This window comes from Mus musculus, chromosome 8, assembly GCF_000001635.26.
Source record: "Mus musculus strain C57BL/6J chromosome 8, GRCm38.p6 C57BL/6J".
NCBI classification, from domain to species: Eukaryota; Metazoa; Chordata; class Mammalia; order Rodentia; family Muridae; genus Mus; species Mus musculus.
The window spans coordinates 45,605,780-45,629,858 of NC_000074.6; the positions used below are offsets into that span (position 1 = coordinate 45,605,780).

Below are 24,079 nucleotides of genomic sequence, written 5' to 3' on the forward strand. Positions count from 1 at the left end.
AATTATTTTCCTTCTGGGGGAAATGTCACAAGTTTACTTAAACATGAGAAGTAGTTTTATCCCTTTTTCTACTAAATAGGTCAGTTAAAATTTGAATATCACTGAAATAAAAGGGAATTTTGATGTTCTGCAGCTAGGCAACAATTTTCTATTTAAGTGTATGTTTTATTTCATCCCATCTTATTTGTTAGAGGATTTGAAATTACTTTTTGAGGACATCTTTTGATATGTTTTACATCTCTGAAAATTGGGTATACTTTATGACTTTGGAAAACTTCTATACTTTGGAAATTGCCTTGAAAAACAATAATGTGGCTTCCGGGATAAAGGACCAGTTTTATACTGTACAAAACAAATCAAGAATATGCTGGTTCTGCAATATAAATGTCAAAACTTTTTGGAGCTAAATTTTTGTAAGGTCTATCCATAAGTTATATTATTTGAAGAGGAACGTTTTCCATTCACTATTTTGGAACCCTGAAGAATAGTTCTCACTTTAGGACCTACTAGCAAATGGCTGGTGAGTGTAATAAATATTTAATATTGTTCACATTATACTCAGGTGAGAGTAACATGTATTTATTTTTTCTTATGTGACCAAGTATATGCTTTATCTCACTAATGTCATAAATTAATATAATTGTTATGAAACCTGGTTAGCCACTATTTTATTATTTGAATAGTTGTCAGTTCTTCGTTCCATTGTCATAACTTATGTTTACCCCACACGTGGGTTACTTCTAGAACTATTTGTTGAGCGTGTTCTTCTGTGCCAGGAACCATGCTACTTGACACAGACCTCACACTCCTTGAGTTGTCAATCAGATAGAGGACACACACTCTCTCTTTAGATAATGAGAAAACATTACTTAACATCAAGTGTTGCATTTTATTATATTTTAGTTCTTTATTAATTAAAATAAAGATTAGATGAGAATTAGTGAGATGTTACCTGAATTGAATCCTCTGTATAAATCATGGCCAAAAAAATATGAAGTAGGTGTTAAAATTCTTATTTTACATGTGAAGTAGTATGATGTAGGCTGTAGTTACAAAGCTATAATCTGAGCATCTATTTATATTTTGTATATTTTATACATATTTGTAATGTACTATACAAAGTATTTCTCTTCCATCCACTCTATTTACAAAGCACATTAAGGATACATAGTAATTATTGGGTTTGGGGGCACCAGTTGCTTAATTTCTTAGATTTGGAATAGTTTTCATTAGGGAGACAAAGAAGCAAGGTATTACAAGGTGATAATCACAGTGGACATGCACTATTTATTTGATTTGAAATACCATTCTAGAAGGCAAAGCCATTGTTGGACTCTGAGGAACAAAAAAGGGACAGTGACCTACCCACAGAAAGAATGCTATGGAGAAGCCGATCGGTTACTTATCAGCCTGCTATTATTACAGTGCCAAACCGACGTGCTCGCATTGCTTGGGCATGATGTGACTGGTAGTTATGGTCAAACAACATGATAAGGATAAAGTGATGACCTCATCCTCCATGAATAACTTCCACTTTGTTTTCTAGAGTCAGTCATTTTAGGAATACAGATGAGGAAGGCATCACACCAAATATCCAGCTACGTACCAGAGTGCTTTTAAACCTTGGTCACAGCCAGACAGGAAAGATCTTGTAAATATAAATTCTGCTGAACTCTCTTGTTGAGAAAGAATAGCTTTATTGAAGGAGACTCAAGACAGGGTTAGACCTTCACCCTCATATGTGAATTCAGAATAATGATTTGTTGAGCAGTGGCTCCCATCTTTAGATTTGAAAGATGATTGACAAATTCTCAAAAACTTTAATGGAGAAGATGCCCATTATCCCCCACAAGACTGCTTGGAACAAATTCAGTTTTTACAAGAAAGGCTACAAGGGCAACCATAAGCAAACGTGCTTCTGGGTCAGTCTTCTGCAAAGGTAGCCACACCTAGACAAATAAGACCAATCTAAGTTTGGGATAAATATAAGACAAAGGCACAAAAATAAAATGAAATTAAGAAATGGAATAATTCTGTGTCACCAACTCTTCTTGAATGGTGTTTTAATATACAAAAACCAAAATGAATTGCGGCTTTGCCATATACACTCTTCCTCTAATTTGCCATAAATCCATTTTTTTAAAGCTTCTAAAGCAAAATATGTGGGAGTAACTTCATCTATAAGCATCCAAAATGGGCAGAGGCGAACTAGGTAAATGGAACAGGATGATCATTTCACTAGAGTTGATCTGGGTGAATTGCTGCTTTAACTATTTATATACACAGAGTGTGCGTCTCTTAAGCAAAGGCACATCCTAAAATTTAAGAATACAGTACACGTATATGTAACATAGGCATATATAATATATGTATAATATGTTCATTATCACGTATGCATATGTAGATGCATACAGCATTTCTATGAGTTTGAAGTCTCACTACCTTCCTGGATTGTGAATAAAGGAGTAACTGCATCTAAAATGGTGCATTTGATAGAAACTAGCAAGTCTTAAGTGAACACATTGCAAAGAGTTAATATGAAGAGAACAAATATTCATAAGTTTTAAATGTATCCATTTTTTTCTTTTTCATGACAGGGTAGGGTATATTTATGAACAGAGAACATGGGTGATAATCACAGCATGTATTGAGCCATTGTTGTATGCTTAACGCCGTGGTGACGTCTTCTTTTTGAGGGAATTATTTAATCGGCCATTGTGTTAGCAAGGCACTGCTCTTGATGCTAATGTAGAAATGCGAGAGTTGAGGCCTTGCCAACTTCAGTCTGACTCCACTTGGCCCTAGTTAGAAAAACATGGAGTGTGTTGCCCTATTTGTTTTCTTTCCTGCATTGGAACAGGATGTTGCTGTATAGTCCAGCCTGCCTTTGAACCCACAATTCTCCTAGCTCAGCCTCCAGAGTGCTAGGATTACAGGGGAGGCCACTGTGCCAAGCTCAAGAAATAGACTTTTAAAAACACTAGCGGTATCACAGAATGAGTGGAGAGGGGACTCAAGAGTATCATGTTCTAGTCTAGACTACCATTCCTTGAGGGTGGGTGCCAAGTCCTTGCACAGTTCCAGAGACTCTACTTGATTGGAACAATGAGAGAACAAAGAAAAGACAAATGCATGGACAGACAGAAACATGGACACAGAAAATCTGGGATCTCAGATGGAGAAGTCACAGCCTCCAGAAGCCCAAAGTATTTATTTTATACAGTTGAACAGGGATGTGGGGTTACTGCACACAGCTGAATCAAGGAGGGATATTTAGCTAACCTGGGTTAGTGCAGCCTTTCCAGGGAAGCTGTCTTCAGGCCATAAACATTTGTCTGGGGGAGAAAGCTCTGGTGTGTTGTCAAAATTATTTCATCTCAGTTAAGGCTTCCACCGGCTTTTGATCATTCAGTTCCCAGATAAAGGACACACAACTTCTATATTTACAATAAGCCTTAATCAGCACCATAGCTGGGAAGATATCTGCCCTCTATGTTGTTAAAATCTATTTCCCCATCATTAACCTCATTTCCTACTTTGCCATGTTCCATCTGGACAGTTCTTAACTCCATTTGACTAGCCCTCATGAGGCTTACCTACACCATGGTGGCTTCCTCCTCTCTCCACCTTTTTCTCTCTCCTCTCATGGTTCTCCCCAGACCCTGCCTATCTCAATTCTGTCTGGCTATAGGCTGTAGACATCTTTATTCACCAACCAGGGATAATTAGAGGACAGGTCACTGGATATGTCACTTGGGTACCAGCAGACTCGATTACCCCTGGGGGCAATCAGTCCTTGGGGGGGGGGCAGTATTTAGCATTATAATACAAACAAAAGACAAAATCTCATTAATAGTGAGTGTTTTCTACAGACTGTCAGAATTCACACTCATACTTCCCAGAGAAAGACTTCCATCCCTCTGAGCTTCCACTGAGAGAGACTTTGCAAAGCTGTCTTAGGGTTACACTGCTGCAAAGAGACACCTTGACTACCATGGCAACTCTTATAAAGGATAACAACTAGTTGGAGCTGGGTTACAGGTTCAGAGGTTCAGTCCATTATCATCAAGGCATGGTGTAGGATGAGCTGAGAGTTCTACAACTTCATCTGAAAGCTGCTAAGAAAAGACAGACTCCCATGTGGCTAGGAAGAGGGTCTCAAAGCCCACCCCACAGTGACATACTTCTTCTAATAAGGCCATACCTACTCCAACAAGGCCACATCTCCTAAGAGTGCCACTGCCTGAGCCAAGCATATTCAAACTACCACACACACTCATGGTACTGAGGCATTAGTCTTTAACGTGACTGCATCTGGGTTAACAAGTCACACCCACTCAGGACTTCATCCACTCTGGCTTCCTCCACTCCCTTGAAGGTAGGTACTATCTTGGTGACTCTTGTGGTCAGTTCTTAAGTTCTCAATTGGGTCCTTTATATGGTGAGCAATTGGCTCGCCATATGAAGAAAGCGAGAAGACTCTTGACTCAACATCAGACAAGTTGCTTGACCCATGTGAGTGCCATCATCTTCTATTTTATTTCTAGAATCTCTTTTATTCCCAAAATGATTTGAAATAGCCTGCATAGATATACTGTCCAAGACCTTTAAGAGATAAGAGCTTGAGAGTGATAGACTTTATTTAGAACTCAGACTGAAAGTTAGTGAAGAAATGGAGTCACTGCTGGACTGACTCCCCTCCACTGCCACCCCTCCCCCACCTACTCACTCTTCTTCTGCCACATTTGGCCAGAGCAATCTGCTCCTGTGGGAGTCTTGAGAGGAAAGAAGAGAAAAGCCCAAAATACCAACTTGGCTGTCTAATTGTTTTTAATTATGAAATCACTCAAGGTCGAGATGAGTGTGCTAAGCCCATTTCAGAGGCAGAGATCCAAATCCTCAAACAGCAGAAAACCTTGGGGGACAGAACAAAGAGGCTTCTTTATCAAGTGAAATCTGAAAGGTTCTAAGGAGTGGAGAGTCACAATGGCTCTTAAAAGAAGTAGGAGATTTAAACAGTAAGCTAAAAAAATATCAAAAAGAAGCAGGGCCCAATAAACCGCAAACACCCACACAGCAACAGCAGTGATCCCTGACCTACTCCTGGTTACTGAGAACAAGAGAGACCATGAGAGAATGAACAGGGAAAAAAAAAAAGCTGTTCAGCCAATGTCACAAAAACCCAGTTTGGTAAAAGCACTCACTTCCCCAGGGAGGTTGTTTGTTTGGAGTTCAGACCGAGCAACTTGATAAGAAAAGAATCCGAGGAGACCAGCGAGAAAAATAAATAATTAACCATGCAACCCCGTGAACGGTGGCTAGCTAAGACAGTCACATTAGACCTTCAAAGCAGGTTAGTACCAGTGAGAAACCAGGCCTGAGACTTTCACCTTTATGCTTCAGGCACTTTTCCTTTTTCCTGAGAAGCCAGACCCTAAGTCAGACTGGGTTACACTTTAGAGATCAAAAGGAGATCTTTATTTAACACATTAAAGACACTGCCTCAAGTTCTTCAATGCTTATGGAGATGTGTAATCACCTGCTTCCTTCCTAACTTCTGTGATTGCTGTCTTAAGTCAAGTGGTAGGCAAGTGTAGAGCTATTTGGTTAAAACTGTGTCTATTCAAGGAGGCCACAGCACATAGGCACCTATAATCATAGCCTTAGGAAGGTTGCACTGGGAAGACTACAAGTTCAAGGTCAGCCTGGGTTACATAGCACATTCCAGGGTACAATGAGATCCTGTCTCAAAAACCCAGGGGCTAGAGATGTAGCTCATTGATAAAGCACTAGCCAAGCAAAACAAAACACGAAAGCAAACAAAAAACTTGCATCACCCTGAAAGTACTGTATGTGTGCTAGCTCTCTTTCTTCTGCATAGGTATTGTATAGATATTCTTACTGGGTAATTTCTAATAAGTCACATAGTGACTTTTTCTCTAAATTATGACCCAGAAGCATCTGGATGGACAAGCAAAATACTGTCTGATTTATCTCGTCGTTTTCTTAAATATCTTTCAATCTGCTACATCTGGATGAGCAGTGATCACCAAGGAAGTAGAAAGGAATGTGGAGAATGAAGGGGTGAGCCTTAATATGAAAAAAAAATGGCCGATGTGGACATAATCAAATGATTTCTAATTACCATGGTGACTCTTAAAACTCCGTCAGAGCTGGGGCTGACAACCCTTGAGAAAATGAAGGAAATCTGACATTTGATCTTGAACTCAAAGACAAACAATGTAGGAATGTTGCCCTCCTCATTCTCCTCCCAGTCAGATCAATGAAGTCATTTCCACCGGAGATATGAGTCTGAAAATCAGATTATTTGTTTTAATCTGTTTAAAAGTTGAGTGGAAACACAATTCTGACTTGTATGGAGCCATGAATTGACTAGATCATTGGCTGATAATGAAAGACAGCTGATATTCTTTATGATGTATCTTCAGGGCTATTTTAAGGCAATGCATAAGCTTTGAGTAGGTGTTCACATTTTATAAATACTGCACACCAAAAAACGACAGTGTGTCTTATAAAACATCTCATCTCTCTTTCACTGGGTGAGCAGAACTCTCTCTGTCTGCTTTATCCAAGCATCTAATTCACTCCCCCATGTGCTCATATCAATTTCTTTTTACTTTAAAATTCCTTTCCTCAAAGTTTTGTGTCATTCTGGCCAATATTTTTATTAAGTGTGTGTGTGTGTGTGTGTGTGTGTGTGTGTGTGTGTGTGTGTGTGTGCACTCGCATGATCACTTTAGTAGCACTTGAGAAAAATCCTTTTACAAAGATGGTCTCTACTAAGATCTCAATATTTATGATCAGAGACAAAAGTGAGTTGTACATACGTCTGCGTGGACGCCTTCACTAGCACTGAAAAAAACAAGTTCACTGTATTAAAGAATGATTACAACAGGTTTGGCTTAAGCTTTGGTTTCTCAGCCACATCATGCTCTTCATACAAAGAGGTTACAGTTACATATTAGGGTTTTAGCATGAAACCATCTAGAGAAAGAGGCCCAAGAGCATGAAAGATAGTTGCCAAATCCTTCCTGCATGGGTTAGAAAGCCCACGGCATGATTGTCACAATTTAAGAACAGAGATAGTCCAAGGAGCAAGGACATGTACTGGTTTGGATACATTACAAATCAGAGTCAAGTTGTGGGACCTGTGCACATTTCAAAATAAAGGACTGTTTTAATATGGGTGACAGAGCAATCCTTGTCTGTGTCCTTTCATCGCACATCAATGGGAACAAAGGTAAAAACCACACTGAGAAAGTAGATTCAGCTGCAGCAGGTTAAAGATGCAGAGAGTACATCTTTACAGGGATTGGTCAGCCAAGTTGGGGCTGGATCATGCGTGAGAGTTGCTGCAGAGAGCTCAATCACAAGGTGGCACTTTAACCAATTGAGCTTCTCCTTCCCTGGGAATCTCTCATTTAATACACAGAATGGAAGCTAGAGTGCAATTAGTATGGAGATGGGAGAGTTTGAGGGCATCACTGTACGGCCCGTGCCTCTGGACCACTTCAGCGGAGCGTAGACTCAAGGCCTCTTGAGGTCCTTCAAGGGTCAGGTATAATTTGGAGCTTCCTATCATGACAATGGTGTCTTTTCTTTCTTCTTATGATATGGAAAGGAAATAAAATGATTATGTGCCTTTAAGAACTGCCTCATGGTGTGCCAAGGCCCAGAGTGTATTTATGACATTAATGGATACTTCCAGCCCCCATATCTTCCCTTCAGAACAAGGGGTTTACTTATCCAATTGCATGGGGACTTGGGACCAACTGGAAGGGTCATCTCAGCCCCCTAACTGCCTCTGTTAAAACCGTGAGGTTACTATTGTTAGCTTGATGCTATCTAGAACCACCTAGGAGACAAGCCCCTGGTAACTCAATGAGAGCACATCTGAATTAAGTTAATTGAAGTAGGGAGGAACCATTCAAAATGTGGTCTATAGCACCAGCATAATCTCTCTCTCATTGTCTCTCTCTGTCTCCTTCTCTCTCTCTCTCTCTCTCTCTCTCTCTCTCTCTCTCTCTCTCTCTCTCTCTCCTCCCTCCCTGCCTTCCCCGCCTCTCCCCCCTCTGTCTCTCTCTGTCTTCTCCCCCTCTATCTCTGTCTCCCCCGCCCCCTCCCTCTCCCTCCCTCCTACCTGACAATGGATATAATGTGACCAGCTGCCATGTTCCTCCTACCATGGCTCTCCACCATGATGAACTTCTCATTGGCCAATAGAGACTCTTCCTCCTTTTGTCAGTTTCATCAGAGAAACAAGCTAAGTTATTTTAATGAAGGCCTCATCAGAAGTTTGCTTTCCTCCCTGCCCAGTTTTCCTGACCCTGCTCCTTTACCAACATAAACCCCCTTCAGTAAATACCTCCTTCGTGGGTTTCTAAGGCAGCAGAAGCGATAATGGTGCTGATGAGTATGTGGATACTCTTGGGTAGAGGAGATGCGCAGCAGGCACAGGGATGAGATGGTGCACATGACGTTTTGTGAGCATGCTCTCAGCATGTGGTCATTATAATAATCCATGGATGGGCAGTGTTCTAATCTCTTCTCAATCTATAAATAAGGGAGTTTAGTAATGCAAGACATGACTCCATATATAAGGATGGGTCTTATGGAAATCTTGTCATTTTCAATTTTAATGTTATTTCACCTGATTTCTGTACCCAGCCCTTTGCAGAACTCAAAACACGTTAGCTAAATAAATGAGCTGATTTTGTCAGATCTTTGTAATTCCCCTGTCCCTGAGAGTCTGGGGAGATAATATATTGAATGGTTCTGCCCGGCAAAAGAAGCGTGATTTCGAACATTTTGAACTATTCCATTCGGTAGGTCTTATACTTGCTAGCTCAGAAGAACAATTTGTTTTATTTAGGGAAAAAAATGATGGCTTGTATATAACTGATTTGCAGAGCAGAGAGAAACATATTTTAAATAATACGCAAGAAACCCTGTGAGGTCCTGGCATGCTGTGCTGGCTGGCCTTCTGGGCTTGTGTTTATCACAGACCAGCAGAACCTGAATAACAAGTATTCATGGTCAATGAGTGTCCGTGCTTCAGTAGGTGAGTGCACTTTGTGGGCCACTTAAAGTAAAACAGCATTTCCAAGAAGTCCCAACTGTGGGCGGGGGTGGGGGTGGGGGACGGATCATCAGAGAAAACTCAACAGCTCCAATCCACAAAGCACACAGCAGTAACCATCAATAGTTGAATTGAGAAAGCCTTCCGTCTGAGTGCACAGTTCCTGAACCATCTCACAGTTCCCGAAGCATTAACACACCGCAAAGATTGGCTTCCCCACTTAGATTTGTGTGTGTGTGTGTGTCCACTTAGATTTTACTTGAATGAAGATGTTCGGCTTCTGTAGCACGTGGATCTTCAAAGGCTGGAGGGCCAGCTTGTTTAGTTAACTGCAGAAAGACTCCCTGCCACGACCTGGGATACTTCACTCCGCAGGAGTGCGAGGTGAAGACGTCTCCACCAGCTGAGAGAGGAGCTGTTGAGCAGGGGAGGTGGCTCACAGCAAATGAGAGGAAATAAAAACCATTCTTTTCATAGTGCAGTTAGGCGCCCTGTAAAGAAAGGTTAGAAACAGAAATTGTTTCTTTCACTTCAGTAGCAACCTATAGTTGGGTTTCCAAGTGATAATTGTTGCTAGTAAGAAAACCAGCCTTTAAATTGGAATAATGTTTTCTTTCCTCCTTTTGCTGGGGTCAGAAAGGGGAGGGGCGCATTTCCTCACCCAGCAGAGTGTCACAGCTGTCATTTGATGACAAGGACAAGTTAACAGGATACACATTTTTTAAAAATTCACTTAATCAAAGTTTATGTGTCCCCGGGGGCCTTCAGAAACAAAGACCCAAAGACCTAGGGAAAGCTCTTTATGCTAAGGCAGCAATAAGGAATGGACAGTTATGCTGAAATGCGATTGGATGAACGCTGAATTGTGATTGGATGAAACGGGATGATGTAATGTGGTAGGTGGGGGAAGGGCTGTCTGATAGGAGTTCCTTGGTTTCTGTGCAGCATTCTTTACCAATGGGCAGCGCTTCCACAGAATAAGGATCTTCTAGGGACGAGTGAGAAGAGAGAAACAATCTTCTTAATTTTATAGACCGCTTTGAGGAGCTGTCAAAAATCTAATCAGCACACCCAGTTGTGTGTCTTCTACCAGCGATCATACATCCAGACTTTTACTTACTGAAAGTAGAGCTAGGGCATTGGGTGAGTCCATGGATTTGTTGCTGCTGCAGTTCACACAATATGAATATCTTTTGTGCCATGAGTATCTTTTAAAAAATAGGTTAGAACTATGAAATAGGATCTTGATACTCTTCTTGGTCTTCTTAGAACGTTCTAAATTCTGAAGCACACCGTGAGATCCTAAGAAAGGGAGTAGTTACCAATGTCCACAATTTCTTTGTGTGTAGACCCATTTTTAACAGCTGTATAATCTCTCTCTCTCTCTCTCTCTCTGTGTGTGTGTGGGGGGGGGGTGTGTGTGCACACGCGTGTGCGCGCGCGTGCATGCACATATATAAGCCAGAAATCAACATGGGTCTTTCCCAATCACTCTACACCTTATTTTTAAAGATTTACTTAGTTTTATTTTACACATCTGAGTGATTATCCTGCACATGTGCGTGTGTATGTGCCTGTGGAGGAACTGGAATTACTGACAGTGTGAGCCATCAGGTAGATTCTGGGAACTACCTTACTTTTTTGAGAGAGTGTGTCTCAATAAACCTGTAGCTTGCTAACTTTGCTAGATTGGCTAACTAGCCAGCACACAGGATATGCCTGTCTCCAGCTCCCAGGTGCTGAAATTACAGGCGATTTTTTTCCCCTTTAATGTGGATACTATGGTCTTAACTCAGTTCATCCCTCATGCTTGTGAATCCACACTTTACTGATGTAGCTTCCTCCCTGGTCCTTGGTGACTTTTAAGCACTGAGCCTTTCCCCATGCTGTGTAACACAGAAGTCTGTTCTTTTTTTAAAGTGTTCTTTTTATATGTTATCAGATTCCAGCCAACTTTGCCGTTCTCAAATAAATTATCACACCTCCATGATGCTAAGACATAATACATGGTTGGCAATTTAACCTCCCAGGAAACAAGACATGTCTCATTCAGGTCACAGTCACAGCATCTTTATTGTGTCCATCCAAGAAAACCCAGCAAAGGCAAGAAGATTCTGAACAGAAAAGCAGCTCACTGGCTTAGGAGTGCTTCGGTGCTCACTGTTTCTCAGATTGGGGGTCTCGAAGGCTTCCAGAACACTAGCAAAAAATACTGCATCTGAGGGTTGGTGAAGTGGTGCGGTGCAGGCCTCCATTATCTCTATTGCCTCTATTATCCCTTCTCCTCCTTCTTTCTTCTTCTTCTTCTTCTTCTTCTTCTTCTTCTTCTTCTTCTTCTTCTTCTTCTTCTTCTTCTTCTTCTTCTTCTCCTCCTCCTCCTCCTCCTTCTCCTCCTCCTCCTCCTCCTCATCTTCTTCTCTTCCTCCTCCTCCTTCTCCTTCTTCCTCTTCTCCCCTTTCTTATTTTTCTTCCTTCTTCTTTCTTTTTCTTTCTCCTTTCTTCTCCTCCTTCTTCTCCTTCTTCCTCCCCCTCTGCTTCCTCCTTCTCATCTTCCTCCTCCTCTTCTTCTTCGAGATTTATTTTATCTTATTAAATTATTTTTAGGTATACATATATAGGCATGGGAAGCAGGGGTGATATGTGCACATAAGTGCAAGTGACCAAAAGAAGTCAAAAAAGGATGCTAGATTCCCTGAAACTAGAACTACAGGCAATTGTGAGCTGCTCATTAGAGGCAGTTGTGAGCTGCTCAGTGTGGCTTCCTGGAAATGAACCCTGGTTCTCTGGAAGAGCACTCCACATTCTTAACTGATGAGCTACCTCTTTCCCACCAGCCCCAGTATTTTACGTCTATTGATTCTGAAATGTCAAACTTTGAAAAGCACTAGACAGTGAATGCTGCCATTCAGAACAGTCCAAGTCTGTATGAGAAGAATTTTAGGAATATCTTCACCTAATAATTTCAAGTCTTTCTTGTACACAGAGGGAGAGATGGGAAAGGGCAATCTAATGGATTTGAGAAAGAGCTTACAGTAAACAGTAACCAAAATCCCAGTGTATAAAAGAACACTGCATCTCACTTTTACTGGCAGCATGCTGATCATTTTTCTCTTTCTCATTTTAGTAGAACATAAAATATCAGTATAGCTCATAATCCGAGTTTCTCATTTTGTTGGAACTTTTTGGCACCTAAAATAAATACCTTACATAGAGAAGATATCCAACAGATACCTGATAATAATGATGGATAATGAAAGCAGCCAAAAAATATAGAGCCCTATACATTACTAAATTAAAACAAATCACCCAAGGAAATGTTCCGTAAGGCCTCCTTTCTAAAATACAAATATAGGCTAGGCATAGTGACATACATCTGACCACTTGGGAAGTGGAGGCAAGAGGATCCAGGTTTCCAGAGTTGTTCACATATATGAAGTAGGACTCAGGATAGCCTTGTTTTTGTGAGACTCTGTCTCAAAAAGGTGCTGGTGTCACATCTCTGTTGTTGAGTTGTTGTTGCTGTTGTTGTTGGTAATGGTGATAATGTGTGTTTAATTCTATGATATAAAAGGTAGAGAAATGGCCTAGTGCTTGGTTAAGAGTGGTTATTGCTCTTGTAAATTTTCCCAAATTTTGGTTCCTAAGCATCCATGTTTAGTGAATCACAACTGCCAATAACTCCAGATCCAGAACCTGACATCTCTGCCCTCTGCAGGCATGTGTACACACACACACACACACACACACACACACACACATGCATACAGATACAACACATACCATATGCATACCCACCCAGGGCCCTCCATCCCCACCACATACATACTCATAATTAAAAGCACATCTTAAAAAAAAGTTGAACCATGGTGCATGGTAGCTTCCCAATCCTTGGAGATACATCTCTACCATACAGAGCAAGCCTTAATCTCCTCTCTTGCCCAATCCAAAATTGCAACTACATCCACCTCCCTGGGGACTTCTTGCCTTGACACTGTCATGTCTGCTACCTCCCCCAACATAGAAACCCTGTTTCTGCCTGTCAGAGAGGTGACCCCCTTCTTCATCTACCTGGACTAACTCAAGCACAGCCCTTCATGAAACACAGACAAATGATTTTTCTCTTTGCTCCCTGGGGGCAATTACTCTGAGAAATCCCATTGTGACATCACTAGGGATTGGCTTATGTTTCCACCTCTACCCTGGAATGTGAGCCTTGATTTAATAATCTGGCACCTGATGCTATTCTTGGTAGGTGTGATGAGTCAAGGGAACATTTGATTGGATGGAGGAACGGCATTCAGGGAAGATACAACACAACAGTGCCTCTTCCGGATTCGCTTGCTTTTCCGATCATTCACTGTTTCTGCATCTGCATTCATTGAGCTGGAAACAAGTTGAAGGCAAAGCCAAGCTGGTTCTTGCCATTGAGAACTCCACGTTCTAGCCGACAGTGATCGTGATCCATAAACGGGCAAGCAGATATACAGACACAGTGTGAGCGTGGTCAACTGTAGGCTGGCTAACACCCTGTGTCCAAATGCAGCTACAATCTTATAGGAAAAGCTGGCTCTGTCCATAAATGTCCAGCCCCTGTCCTCAGAAGCATGTCTGGGAACCTCAAGAACTTCTCTCCCCGAGATGTGTGTGTTCCTGTGCTGCTCTGGCTGCACTGCTTTAAGCCTTCAGTCCTTGGTCTTCCCCAGCTGTGCTCCTAAGGACACCCAGGCTTCAGAAGAGAACTCCCCCTCAGAGGCGGCTCTGCCCCTGCAGCCCCTGGATGTTCTTGCAGTCAAGTTCTTCACCACACATACTTAATGAAGGGGTTCTGGGAGTAGAGACAGGAGGGCTATGAGGGAGGATAAGGTAATCACTGATTTAAATGAGCAGGCAAGGAAAGCATTCACCACAGGGAGGGCAGGGTTGGGGCTGAATAGGCCTCCAACAGCTTCACTTGGCATAGCAGGATCCAGGGACCCTTCAGCGCCAGCCAATAGCCAGTGCCTATATCTTCCTCCATGACTTCCACTGGTCCTCAGGATTTGTGATGGCCAACAATAAGGCTCCCTGTCAATTTGTGAGGTCTGGAACCTCCAGGGAGGCACGCACCTCTGGGCATACCTGAGGGTAATTGCAGAAAGGTTTACCTGCAAAGGGAAGACCCATCGAGAGTGTGGGTAACACCTTTTTAGGAGTTGGGGACCGGGACTGAATAGGGAGAAGGAAGCCAGCTGGCTTCAGTGTTTATTTCTCTCTGCTTTTTGACTTTGGGTTCGTGAGACCAGCTGGCTTATGACCCTGCCGCCATGTTATCCCCACTAGGATGGACTGTAACCTCAAACTGTGAGCTCAAATTAACCTTCCTCCTTCAAGTTGCTTCTTGTCTGGTAGTCCATCACAGTAATGAGAAAAGCAATTCACACCGCATCTGATCATTCCTCTCAACAGGAGCCAAATTAACAACATGGTTTTTGTTTGTTTTTTGGTTTTTTTGTTTTGTTTTGTTTTTTAAACCTGTGTTCTATGCTCATCTACTTTTTACAATTATATATAGGAAGTTTCCAGACATCTGTATCTATCATAGTTCTCCTCACAGTATAGCAATGCAATAGCAATGAGAAACAGAGGACCAAAGGGCACATGAGACCCTTTCAGTTCAGTTAGTTTGCATAACAACTGTTTCCTGAGTTAGATAATATCTCCTAAGGCTCAGAACAGGTTAAGTCCCCCACCAGATCCCTACAGCGGATGCTGACAGCAAGGTTGGGTCTGTGCAATCTATTTATTTGTTCAGTTAAGTAGAGAAAAAAATCAATTACACTGGCATATGGGTTTGAAACTAGGATGAGGAATAGCCCTTGGCTAAGCTGCTTGAGTCTGCCGGGACACCAGCAGGGATACCCTGATGGACTGGTGATCCACCACACTAGAACGGACACTTCTTCACTGGGTCAAATCAGCCCTTCGGATGCTCGCTCTGATGATGTCCAGCCAAGCCAGCAACATAGGAGGGAGCAACCAGGAATGAAGCTTGGCAGAGCTTTATTTCAAGATAGCCGGGTGGCTCTCAATGTAAGTGACGCCCAGGAGTCCACTGGATGAAAGTGTCTGTGACAATGAGAGATGCTCTCTGTGTCACCATGGCCAGTGTCATCTGGCTGTGCTTACCTGTATCCACTGTCCCTTTTCCTCATCCTCAGCAGATCACTATTACACATCTCTGAGGCTATAAGGAGCCTGGTGAAAGGCCAGCATCTGCAAGCTACCTCTGGGATTGGGGCCAGAAAAGGAGATCTCAGGCCGGCTGCCTGGAGAATGGAGGAAAGGTGCTGAGGACAGGCCAAGCTGGAGATGTAGCTCAGCGGTAGAGTGCATGCCTGGCCTCAGCAGGACACACTTTCTTTTTCCTAGCTGTATATGGTGCCCTTGGCAAGCCTTTTCCTGGATCCTGAATCCTATGTGATAGGACGTAACTCTTCGGCTCATTCTTACTTCTATGATTGAATCTCAGCATTTGTATCAGAAGTGTTATATCAGAATCATTTATATCTCTGAAGGACAAAAGGTGACAGACATTCTTCTTTTCAAATTTTTTTTTTTTTTCTGGGCATTTGCGCATTTAGCTGCTTCCGGATTTGGCCTTTGCCTCCTCAGCATTTACAAACCCTGCCAAGTTTCACCCTGTCTCTCATGGGTTTCTTTTCAATGGCTCCGGTGAAACCAGCAGCCTTTGTTTTAAAGAGTTTCTTGCCAGGCTTCCTTTGCCGAAGCTGATGTTTCCTTACTGATCTAATACTGCTGGGACGACAGAGCCCCGGGCTGCTTCTGAGCTGGGCATTTGGCACTCTGCTGGCACCTCCCCGGGAGGCATTGATTCCACTGGCTATCGCGGTAAGTGGCAAAGGTCACCCTAGATACACTCCAGATGTGGCCGAGTGCCTCCCGAAAACAAAGTATGGTTCCCCCCACGGGAGAGAAATGGCTGCCAGTCTCCTCTCCCCTGGCCACTTTTCAAGATTATGAGGAAACACAGTCACTCTCGCTGAGCCTAGGTACAGGTCTCTCCTGAGCATCTCGTAAACTCACAATGTGCACTGAACCAGACCTCTGGCCTTGAGCCGAGCCTAGCAAAACCTGTTTGTGTTCAAGGGGTTAGTTCTCAGAACAGGAAGCAGGTTGGTGGGTAGTATAATTACAGGTTAGTTTTGTTGTTACTGAGTAACATCCCCGCAGGCTCCTACTGACATGTATAAATGCAGACTGTACGATGAAGGTCCCCTTTCAGTTTCCATGATCATAGTCATTTGCAAACCTGGAGCTTGGGGAGGCTGGGATATCTAAAGGAACGCTGTTATTACAGAGTAGCCGAGAGCATCTTAGGCCTTCCTAACTCTGCTTCCTGGGCCTCTTGCCGTCTTTCCCCACTACTTTCTGGAAGGGTTGCAGAACGGCAGGGATCTGATTTCTCCTCATGGGATAGCCTTCTATGATACACACTTGGTAGTGCCATGTGTGTAGATTATCTTATGTCAAGTTTTTTTTTTTTTAAGTTTTCAAAAGAACACCAACATTTTCACCACTTCTATGATAAGGGTTCGTTCTTCTGTAATTGTTTTCTTAATTTTGACTTACTTGGTACTTGGATTTCTGAAAAGCCTTCAGTAGGCTGGACTGGTTTGGGTGTTGGGGGCTGGACATATGACTGTCACTCTGGATATTAATGGAAATTAAAATTCTTTGCTGGATATGAAGGCGTGAACCCAACAGCCTGAAGAGGTCTCTATTTTCCAGGACAGCATCTTAGAGAATGGATTCTTTGAACCAAACCTAATTGACTTGACTTTTCAATCTCGAATCTACTTTCTAATCCTATCCAAGGTGGTTGTCACATTCCCCGTCATGGACCCAATTAGGATGCACATTATTCCTGTCATTGTGAGAATGGCGAAACACTTAAGAGTGTGGAGCAACCTTTAGCCCATTCCGTTTGTTTTGAGGGATTAGGAACTTCTGCATATGCTTTATGAAACTGTGATTCCATTAATCAAACCCCACTCCAGCTTTACTCCCCACACTGAGCCTTACACAGAGTTTCTCTGTTACAGGAGAAGAGATCTTTTGGTAGAACCCAGGCATGGAGGCTCTAGCGTAGGTGTGCTCAGGAGTGTGTTGACCCAAGCAACAATGCTCTCATTGAGTTTTACGGCAAAGAAGGAACCAGGTTAAGAAGGGGTTCAACTTGGGAATCAGCAGATAAGTGGCTTGTGATCAAGACACCAGGAAGCAGCAAGAATAGGGAAACAGCGAATTCTTTTCAAGAAAATACAAAATATCCCCAATAGTTCTCACCGAAATAGCTTTTTAATGGGAACAGCAATAATACCTTAGTTAGTCTGCAGTTTATCCATCTTCATTTGCAACTTTACTAAGAAGTTGTATGACATCAAGTTACCTTAACCTTAAAATTCCAAGGGCTATATTTTATTCTATCTTTAAAAATAACTTTGCAGCATGACAAGAGAAGGTTAAAAACTATAGAAAAGTGGAAAGAATTGCAAAATCAGATAAAAACATCCTTCACCTAAGACCCACAAGGTGATAGTATGGTGCATATTTGCACTGTCCTCATTTAAAGAAAAATGATAGCTAATAGATAATGATAGACAAGTGATAGAGAGACAGATAGATAGAGGATAGATAATATATAGACATGATAATAGATATATAGGTAGACAGATAATAGACAGACAAAAGATAGATGGTAAATATGGATATATTTATGTATAACTTAGCTCCTAGATAGATAATAAATAATTAGGTGGTAGGTAAAAGACATAAATTACAAATAATATAAATTTGTATGAGGTATAAATTAGCCCTTAAAAGAATGACAGATAATAGATAATGTATAATTTTACCAATTTATCCAATATTATTTCTAAACATTCACTGTGTTTTATTAAATACATACTAAATAATTAGAGTATATTATTTAGATTACACTGTATATATTCTAGTATGGTAGTACATGTTTTCATACAGAACATAGTGTCCAAGTGTAAATTCTTACCATCATTCTACAGTTTATTTCATTAAAAAAGCCCCCCAGAAACAGTGTATGTACTATTTTTATATGTCAATGGATACCTTACTGACTTTTAATTACATTACAAATGTAATTATTATATATAGAAATTTGAAACTATTTTATAGACATTCTGCTTAAAACTACACAGTAAGTCAAACACCTCAATAGGGGAAACATGCAAAACTGTCAGTAAGAATTCGACAGAGGTGGTGACGTAAAAGACCTCCAAATGAAGAGATGTTCAATTTTGTTAATGACTAGAGAGATAATAAGACAGTAATAAATGATGATTTCACAGCTACTACCCTGGCTAAAATTTGAAAACAAGATGATACCAAGCATCCTGACTAATGAGACCAAAGCAAGGGCCTGCCAGGTCCAAGGCACTAGCAATGTAGAAGACATCTCATCTCACCGTGAAAGATGAGCTAAAAGGCCAGATTTGCCTCTTAGAAGCCTGTCCATAGCAATGCATAAATGAACACCTGCACGAGAAGAATAGGAGTTAGATATTTGAATTAGAATGGACTCATAGGACAAGAGAGAGATTGATAAGCCATGCCAGACAAAGTTTGAAGAGTGGGGTTTTGATATAAAGGAAAAGCCAGTTAGGACCCAAGTCCTTATACAGAGCTGCACTTAGCAAGCCCTCTGCAACCTTGGGTTCAACATTAGCAGATTCAGCCTATCACCTATAAAAAAGTATTCACAAATGCTTCCATGTGGTGTGATACATAGTAGGATACAACTATAACACTAGGATTTAAGAGGCAGAGGCAGGAGGATCAAGAATCCAAATTTAGCCTCAACCAGGTAGCAACTTTGTCTTGGATAGGGTTTCATTGCTGTGAAGAGACACCATGACCACAGCAACTCTTATAAAGAAAAACATTTCACTGGGGCTGCCTTACAGTTTCACAGGTTTAGTCCACTATCATCTCAGCAGGAAGCTTGGCAGCACTGCAGGCAGACATGGTGCTAGAAAAGGAGCTGAGAGTTCTACATCTTGATCTATAAGCAGCAGGAGACTTTGTCCCACACTGGATGTAGCTTGAGCATTCAAAGCCCAACCCCACAGTGACATACTTCCTCCAACTAGGCCACACCCACGTCAATGTGGCCACACCTCCTAATAGTGCCAATCCCTATGAGCTAAGCATTTAAACACATGATTCTATAGGAGCCATTCAAACCTATTGAATAGGGAGACCTATTCAAACCACCACAAAACTCAAGGTCACTGGAGACTAATGAGACCTGCCTCATAAACATGTGTGCATCTAGACTTCTTAACACTATTTTCTAAGTAATATGACACAACATGCATAGTGTTTACATTGAATTAGATGTGATCTGTATGGCAACACATCGTTTTATACAAAAAGACTTGAACCTCTGATGACTATGTTATCCTCGATGAGAGAAGGTTGCCCTGGAACCATTCTCCATTAGTTAACAAGGGACAACTCTTTAACCATCAATAAAGATGAATATGGGGTCACAAACTGGCAAAGGATTGGTTTCAGTTCCTACCAGCTTTCTAGTCCTATGAAACATGGGGGGGGGTGGGGTTCAGGTTCTCCTCTTTAGAGAAAGAACTGTTAATGGTGTAATGGAGTAGGAGGTGCATGATAAAGAAAGGAGACCCTTTGTAGTCCAAAAGAAAAAGACTAACGGTTTCCATACCCAACTAAGCAATTCATTTAAGTAGAATAAAGTTGTTTTCAGACATAACATGAAAAAAGTCATACAAAAATCCAAAATAACCTTAGAATATTTGTTTTACTTTTATAAAGTATCAACATTTAATTAGAATCATGTCGGTTTTCCTGAAGTGATTGCATCCATAAATGTATGATGTTTGAAGATGAGATAAAATGAGGAATGCACATGAAATCTTACAGTACTGTAGGACATCATTTGATATTAGGGAAGCCACACATAGTGGCTTATACCTGTAGTCACAGCTATTCAATAAGCTGAAGCAGGAGAATTCCTTGAGTTCAGAAGCTGAGGTCCAGCCTAGGCAACACAGTTAGATTCTCATCTTACATTCAAGAAAATGTGTGTATTGAGAAGCTACAGCGTTCAAGTATAGAAGGCAATAATGTATGGGCCAGATTGGCCTTCAAGCAGTGGCAGAGAAAGTCTGTTAATGAGTGAAAAGGCACAAGAGATGTCCAGTCAACAGAGACATCCCCTGCACAGTGGGGGCACAGAGATGAGCTCTGTGTGAGAGTACCACTGGTGCGTGGTCTATTTGAGCATGACTCTGAAGGATAGAGAGGCAGCTGGGATCCGAGGTTAAAGGTGCTGGATGAGGGCTCAGGAAAGAACCTTTCAGGAAATAGAAGCATCCAGGAGTCCAGGAAGCCTTTATGCCACTCAAGGTGTGGACCTTGGGGACTGAAGAGCAGACATTCTTAAGAAATTGTCCTGGCTAGTTCAGAACTAGCAAAACTCGGTGACTTAACAGAGGATGACTCCAGTGACCATCTAAAGTGTGGGACTCTAGCCAAGCAGGAAGGGTCGACTCAATCCTTACTGGACATACCGATCCTGTGTGGGTCAAAGATGAATCTGCTTGGACAAGGAGAGGAAACAGGTTTCCCTAAATCTACCCCCCACAGAATTCCTGTCATATTGACCCTGGGAATGACGACAGAAGTCAGGAATGTTAGCTTGGGCAGGAAAGATGCAATCCTCACAAAATATAAACCAATGTCTCCTAGCAAACAAAACTGGTCTATTTGCAAGTCCAAAGTGTTAACACACCATTTCAAACAGATTGCTGGAAGCAGAGCTAAGTAAGACACTGCTTTGAAAATACATCAAATCGAATATGACTGGAGACAATACTTAAAGGCGGGGGGGGGGGGGCTGCTAGAGATTTAAATTGTTAATGACATTAACCGTGGAAGAGTCCCCGAGGAGGTAGGCTTTTGAGAGAGAGTGGAATGCATATCAAGATGCTCTGGCCTTGAAGGGAATGATTATGTTCTCAAGGGATCCTTCATTTGATTTTTTTATTTAAGTATTTTAAAAAATAAAACTAAAGTATAAATTGCATTAAAGGGAATTTTCGATGGAAACTACAATAGAACTTTTAAAAGCTCTACTTTAAACTATGTGATGTATAAAAATATTAAACACATTCTATAGATAAATGGATCATTCAGAATTACTAAATTATCTCATCTGACTAGACTATTTATTATTTTGACCACATATAACACACAAGTCACAGGGCTTTCTTTGAATTAAGTTGGCTATAAGATTGTCATTAGGAGAAAAAAAAAACAGAAAATAAAAACAAGCAAGAAACAACAACAAACAGCTGTCTCCATTTACCAATCTTCTTCCAGCTCCTTCTAAGGTCGAACCTGGTTTCACCCATGGTTCCAATTAGTGCCTCTCTGGCGATATGCATATTATTAACCTGGATAGAGAAGAATACAGCTTTGCTTCCTTGATCTCACAGTGTAACACTGACAAGACAAAAGTTCCCTAGAAAAGCAGGTGGGGCGGGGTGAAGACCCAGGGCGCTTGCGCTCTAGGTGAAACATTTAAAAAGGTAACAGAAGCTGCCCTCCTTCGAAAAAATGATGAGTTTGATTTAAAAAGAAAGAAAGAAATTAACAAACTGTGTCGTGTGCTGCACATGATCAGCCATGCTTGCTAAGTCTGTCTGTTGGCTGTTGCTATGGCTACGAAAAGCCAGTGGAACCCAATGAGCTCTCTGCAGCCGCGCTGAGAGGACCAGCCATTTTACTTATGGAAAGCAGTGTGGCATAGAGCTTAGCTGTGGAAGAAGCATTTAAAAAGAGAAAAATCTTTGGAGAGCCACAATGGGCATGCTAGTGCACAGTTATTGCAGCCACGTGTGCCCGCAAGCTGGCCCTGCGACAAGCTGTTGACTGGTGTTGCAATTAGCTGATTGGAGAACGGGGACTGCGGGGTGATAATGCTGCGTATCCGCTCGCGGGCAGCAGGAAAGGGTTTTGTCTCGGGAAAGCAAGCCTGCCCTGCACGGCTATCTCTGCAGCTCCCCAGCTGAGAGAACTCGGGGTTCTAAAGGGAGGGGTCGCCCTCTGCCAGCACAGATTCTGTGCCAGGCTGTTGCTTATGAGCTGCAGGTCTGGGAAAGCAGGTGTGTGCTCGGATGGGCACTGGGCTGGAACGCAGGCGGACGCTCTAGTGTTCACCTGCTTCCTGTTAACAGACTGGTTGGCTCACAGAGCATCTGCTCCTACACGCTGAAGCTGCAGCTGAGAAAGGGGTTCCGGGCATCCCACTTGACTGACGGAGGTAAGCTTTTCCCCCTCTTTTGAAAGCTCAGCATAAAAAAATAAATGAATGAATGGAAGCAAAAGTTAACCTGAAAAAAATTTTACATTGATTGCTATGATCTGAAATTAAGGAGGAACACACACACACACACACACACACACACACACACACACACACACTACTTCCACAAATTAGTGGTTCAGATACAGAGTTAACTCGGTGAGTTGAGGTTCCAGAAATTGTACGATAAAGGGGGAAAAAAGCTCTGCTGTTTTGGGTTAGGATTTAAAATAAATATTTACTGTTTTAACAAACTATCATGGCTTGTCTTTCTGGACAGACCTGATAGCCAATAATAACCTTTCTCTCCGCCAGAACAATGGATTCTTTTGTGACTTGCCCTTTGACACGTTAAAAGAACTACACAGCAAACCCGCAGAAGGCAAGCTGGGGAACATTTGTTTTTAATCCTCATAAATGTTTTAAATCTTTACACCTATGCACACCTTTAAAGGAGGGAATTCTGTTCCCTATATAGGTCATAACAGCCGGTGGATTTTGTACTTGCTTATTCTGGACGGAATAGCCCGGTGTGCTGTTTGATTTAGTCCCCGGCAGTTATAGAGCAAACACTGTAGGTATTGCAAGTTGCTCACACCTCCTCTCCCAATATCCTGCATGCCAGGCTACCCCAGAGCACAACACCCCCATTGTACTCCCTAAGCTCAGAATGTAGGGAAAGAAAAGAGATGAAGTCTTGGTGTTGGACTCAAGTGCCTCTATAAGATGTGGCAGGAAAATTTGTTTTCTTGCTTCTTTTTCTTCACAAGTAGATAGATTTCATAGGACGGTGAAAGAGAAAATATCACATACTTCCATACTTCCATACAGATGCACACACTAATAATGGGAGCGATGTCAGCGGCTGGCCACTGGCTGAAAGTGACACGGAGTTTGCATTGAATGGGGGATGGCCCCTCTGTGAGCATTGCTGTGCTTTATAGTCACTTAGGAACAAGCTGGTACTGGGGACTGAAATTGGTCAGCCAAATGAAACACCCTGGAGAGGAACGGGTCAAGGAATGAGTGAATTCTGCCTTAGCACCATTTCAGCCTTTTCTAAGTCAGTTCTACCGCCGGTATACCAGGAATGTTGAATTAGTCACAACGCTGTTGAAAATAGTAAAAAATTATTGGCTGAAAACTTCTGATAACAACTCTATCAGCAAAAGATGGAGTTTGCCACGAGGTTTCAAATAAATAGTTATCAAGGTCTTTTTCCAAGAAGTAATTTATTATTTCCTGTCTTTTGTGGCTAAATATAGATTGGATAAGGAGTCTCCCAATAACGGTAATTGTGATGTCTCCATTGATATATGTGGACACAAATCACCTGTTTCCTATGTTAGCGTACCCTCAGAGTAGCAAGCCATAAAGCATAAATAAGGAGGGGATGTTTTATAATTTTCTTTTTGTCATCAGTATCCAGGATATAAAGATTTAGACTAAGAATCCTCAATGCAGAGATACGTGAATGCATGCTGGATAAGGAAGCCTGGGGGCATGGCGCTGGCTGGGTGTAAAAGGTTCTATGGGATAAAAGG

The 24,079-nt window shown here is 41.9% G+C and overlaps 1 protein-coding gene across 11 annotated transcripts in view; it reads left to right on the top strand.

Annotated features, from left to right (window-relative positions):
• The window catches only part of Sorbs2 (sorbin and SH3 domain containing 2), a 320,119-nt gene that overhangs the window by 97,992 nt on the left and 198,048 nt on the right, over nt 1-24,079 (top strand). For 8 of the 11 annotated variants that reach the window (XM_030243440.1, XM_030243439.1, XM_017312688.1 and 5 more), the window contains exon 1: nt 21,667-22,493. The exons of 2 other annotated variants lie outside the window; for them this stretch is intronic. The gene's annotated coding sequence lies outside the window, so the exon portion shown is untranslated. Of the gene's footprint in view, nt 1-21,666; nt 22,494-24,079 lie in introns of those variants that run through there. One more of the 11 variants, NM_001310707.1, reaches the window with a different exon arrangement.